General features: G+C 49.7%; 1 pseudogene; it reads right to left on the reverse strand.

The window, feature by feature from the left end:
• LOC112627508 overlaps positions 1–5,064 on the reverse strand; it is a 28,395-nt pseudogene that overhangs the window by 963 nt on the left and 22,368 nt on the right.

The following is a 5,064-nucleotide window of genomic DNA, read 5'->3' on the forward strand; positions in this document are numbered from 1 at the left end:
CATAGTATGAATTTTACATTTTTATAGGATTTGTGTCTCAATAGAGATAATACTGGTAATTCTTGTACTCCATCTGAAGCTGAATAATGTAGGCCAAAATCATAGACCATGCATAGAAGTTGGATAATGAAGACAGCTCTGGAGGAACACGTACACACACACACACTGACACACAAATATATAAAATATAAACAGATATATTATATAAAGTTTTAAAACAAAAGCCGGCCCATCCCCTCTCCCAGAGTAAGCAGGCCCCGCCCCTTGGCCCAAGTGGGTGGGGACAGCAGTTGCATGGGCAGCTTCCCTTGTGATGCCACAGGTTCCTATGGACACACTGCTGCCTGGCCACGCCTCCTTTCCCTTTCATCTTTCTCACTGACCAATGGGCTTGGAGCATGAAGGCCACGCCCCTTTTCTGTGTTCTATTGGGGCCCTGGTTACGCCTCCTCTGGCTCAGTCACACAGCTGACTGTTAGGTGACTGGAGGTGTTCCCTGATGTGGCCCCAACCCTGCCTCCCTCCCCACCCCGCGATGTTAGAAGAAACTCGAGAGAGCAAATTGGCAGCAGCCAAGAAAAAGGTAAAAAGCACCAGGTCGTGGCCCCCCAATCCAGCCAGAGATCCCCTCCAATGACAAGACCACAGCCAGAGTCCATACCACTCCTGAGGCACACCGGGCTGGGGCCCCCAATCCTGGCACCTCTGGGCTCCCCCGACCAAAGTCCTGGCAGTCAGTCCCACTCCTTCAGCAAGCAGCCCAGCCCCTGCCCTCACCAATCACCCCAGGGTGACTTTGGGTGGGCGACTCCGGGGGCTCCCCACTTCATACTCAGCCCTCACATCCTACCACCCCAAGCCCAACCTCCCTGGGTTCTTTGGGCTCACCTCTCCAAGGACGTGGGTCCCCTAGCCCCAGGACCCCATTGCCATTCATCCCTGGGTGACTTTGAACTGGTGATTCCTGGGGTTCCCTGCTGCAGACTCTACTCTCCCCTCCTGCTGACCCAAGCCCGATCTCCCCGGGCTCTTTGGGCTGGCATCTCCAAGGACCTGTGTCCCGGGCCTATATCCTGCTCCACCATCATGGATCAGCATGACTCAGCCACCACACTAATATGGTTCCCCGCAGCCCCAGGAGGAGTGGAATGTAGTGATGTCACAATCCCCCTGTGAACTGTCATTACTGCTGCAAGACCAGCCTTTTATCTTACAACCCAGTCCCCTAACCGTTCTCACCCAATTTCTGGTTCCTCTGGTCACAGCACAAATTTCCAGCTGGAATGGGGATGAAGAGTATGGGACCTAAGAGGCAGAGGTTTCAGGCTGCCTTACTCCTGTCACATAGACATTGACAGTGTGAAAAGCCTACCCTTTGCCTATGAGCTCAAAATGTTGACAGAATCTCTGGTGGCAATGGGAGAATGGGTTGGGTTTGGTTTTCTCCCAGGTTTCTACTCAACACAGAGACTTTAACTTTTTTTCTGAGTTCTCCACCTCATATTCTAATTCTCCATGGTTCTGGGACCAGACTGCACTTCAGTCAGTGGTCTCTGAAGTGACATTTGCTCATCTTCTGTGGAATAGATCTTGGAAAACTGAACTTGACAGCTTGAGCCTTCCTCATATCATCTCAGCTTCGGTCCTTTGAGTGCCACAGGATAAATGTGGGAGATCTTTCTGAAACATCAGTTTCCCTTGATTCTCTTGAGAGAAGAAGAATCCTTAATGTACTTAGGGATGACAGTCACATAGGTTTCTAATTGCACACCAGACTTTTCTATGAAATGAGACTTGGGTTGTCCTCTTTCTGATAAATTCCCAGATTTAACAAAAAAGTTGCCTTGTGGTATGAGGACACATTGATATAAAAGATTGAGGTCGGGCGCGGTGGCTCAAGCCTGTAATCCCAGCACTTTGGGAGGCCGAGACGGGTGGATCACGAGGTCAGGAGATCGAGACCATCCTGGCTAACACGGTGAAACCCCGTCTCTACTAAGAAATACAAAAAACTAGCCGGGCGAGGTGGCGGGCAGGCGCCTGTAGTCCCAGCTGCTCGGGAGGCTGAGGCCGGAGGATGGTGTGAACCCGGGAGGTGGAGCTTGCAGTGAGCTGAGATCCGGCCACTGCACTCCAGCCTGGGCGACAGAGCGAGACTCCATCTCAAAAAAAAAAAAAAAAAAAAGTTTGAGAGATACTGGTGCACTTATTCACACTAACAGACATGTGAGGATGTATGACTGTAAAGCACACAGTGTGCAGTTCTTGACTACTTAATGTTCACTTTTCTACCTCTGCCTCTGGTTCTGGTCCCTGGCAGCTGCTGATTTGTGGAAAACCCCAGAGCTTGGAGTCAGAAAACTGAGTTTAAGTTCCATTATTGCCCCCGCCCCCTTGCTTTTTAGCCATAATATCAATCCCTCTCAGTCACTAAGTGATTGTGACAACACCTGGTACAGTTGTTGGTGGCATTAAATCAGATGGTGCATAAGATTTTTTTGCAAAAACTGTAAAGGAGGATGTGGCTGTAGGGGCTGGTAGTCCTCATGAGTATGACTGCTCTTCTTTCCCACAGCTAAAAGAATATCAGCAGAGGAGCAGTCCTGGTGTTCCCACAGGAGTGAAGACGAAAAAGAAAAATACTGGCCGTAGCCCTGAGACAGCCACTTCTGGTGGTTGCCACTCACCTGGGGATGTGAGTCTTGGTTGGTCAGCTTCCTAGGGACAGGGGACCCAAGGGGCAGTAGAGGGTAATTGTTGAGTTTGTTGGGTACTGGTTAAGAATTCTGGGTTTGAATCCTGCCTCTCCAACTGCTAGGGATCTGACTTACGGCAAGTTGTTTGAGCTCTTTGGGCCTCTCTTTTCACATCTGTAAAGTAGGGGTAGTATTGTTTGACTTCAATTTTTGAAGATTAAATGAGATTCCTTGTTGTTGTTTTTATGTTAATCCCTAGTACTTGGCCACTGTAAACACTCAGGACACCCAGGAAATGGTCATTGCTGCTTGATTTTCCTCATCCCCAGTCTCAAGGGGATGCTGGGCCAATGAGTTCAGACACTTGCCATCAGGCTGTCCCTTTAGGAGTCACCGAAAGGGCCCCAGTGTGTGGTGAGGAAAGCCCCAGGCACTAGGAGTAAGAGAAGATGTAACTTGCCACCAGCTTGCTGGGTGACCACAGAAAAATCACTTGTTCCCCTGGGCCTCAGTTTCCTCCTCTGTAAGATGATACTGGACAAGATCAGTGTCTTTCAAACTTGCTTTTTAGCTGGAGCCCCTTTAGTTCAAGTGAACCCTTACTCACCAGTCTGGTTTTTTTTAATGGAGGTGGAGGTCTGGAGCATTACCAGATTCATGGCCCATGCCCTGGGCCTGAGGAGAGGGGTCCAGTCAGTGTATTAAGAGCTGCATTGGTCAGATGACTCTACTCTGTGACTACATCGCTCAGGGGACTTTTCCATCTGTTTGCTCCTACCCCTGGCAAGGCAGCAGGTGGCCATTTGGAAGAATGGCACAGGCCATGGTTCCAATCTCCTCTGCTCTTCTTCAGCATTTCATTTTCCTGAACCCACATCTTCCTCCTACCCTGACTTTCTTGTTTCTCTCTAAGCCACTTCTGTCTTTCTCCCTCTGCCCTTGTTTTTCCCTTTTCACCTCATGTAGATTCAGGACATTCTGAAGGTGCTGGTGTCCAACCTTCACCATTCCAGTGGGGTAGCGCTCCCCCATTGAACAAGTGGAAGGTGAGGCAGTGCCAGGACCCCTCTTTGGCTTGCTGTCTCCAGCTGTGCATGCCCCTGAGGCTTCTCTGGTTTGGGGGATATTTTGCATCTGGCTTATTTTTATTTTGCCGCCATTATCCTTCAGCCTGTTTATGTCTGCTGCTTCTCCTGCTTGATTGATTGGGTTTTTTCCTTCCCAGCATCTTTTATCATCTTGGAAATGGTGAGACATACCTTAAAGTTTAAACGTAGTTTGGGAATAATGTACAGAACAGGCATGTGGGATTTGGGCCTTTTTTTTTTTTTTCTTTCCTTTTCTTCTTTTTCTTCTTCTTTTTTGTTTTTTTGTTTTTTTTTGAGACAGAATCTCACTCTGTCACCCAGACTGGAGAACGGTGGTGCAGTCTTGGCTCACTACAACCTCTGCCTCTGGGGTTCAAGTGATTCCCTTGCCTTAGCCTCCTGAGTAGCTGGGATTACAGACATCTGCCACCATGCCAGGCTAATCTTCATATTTTTAGTAGAGATGGAGTTTCACCATGTAGGCCAGGCTGGTCTCAAACTCCTGACCTCAAGGGATCCAACCGCCTCCGCCTCCCAATGTGCTGGGATTACATGTGTGAGTCACTGTGCCCAGCCCCTTGCTGTTTTTTTTTTTTTTTTTACTTTCTCGATATCTATAACTGTAACCCGTATAAATTTTTTTTTTTTTTTTTTTTGAATTTCTATTACCTCTGCATCATCTGCTACCCTGAAGGGTCTGGAGGTAAGAGGCCCTGGGCCAAGGTGCAGTGACCCTGCAGGCCAGCCCTCCAAGCTCCTCTCACGGCAGGGGCTGCGTGCCCCTCTGTCAGCTGAGACAGCCCACACACACCCTAGCCCTAATGATTGTTCTCTCTACTTCTCCCCGCAATCATCCTTCAACTCCTCCTCTCTGCGTGTGCCTCAGAGCCGGTACCAAGAACTGGAAGTAGCCCTGGACTCAAGCTCCGCAACAGTCCATCAACTCAATGAAAACATAGAATCACTGGTAAGAGTCCAGTGGGGTCCCTGAATCCACGCTGCCAATCCTGGGTTTTAGTTTCCCCTTGGGGCTCTGAAGAAAGGGGCTGAGGGCCCCTGGTCCAAAGGGCAGATGGGGAGCTGAAGCACCCAGGCCTCACCTGGGGGGACCCCAGAGCAAGGAGCATGCAGCATGGCTCTTCTGTCACTGTCCTCTTTGCTGACTCTCTGCTTCAGACATCTCTGCTCCAGTCCTTGCCACACACGCCCTGGGGTTGTCGCTTCTCAGGAAAGTGAGGGTTGTCAGGGGCCCTGTATTTCTGCCCTGACTCAGTCCCTAA

The sequence above is a fragment of the Theropithecus gelada genome, chromosome 7a (genome assembly GCF_003255815.1).
Source record: "Theropithecus gelada isolate Dixy chromosome 7a, Tgel_1.0, whole genome shotgun sequence".
NCBI lineage: Eukaryota > Metazoa > Chordata > Mammalia > Primates > Cercopithecidae > Theropithecus > Theropithecus gelada.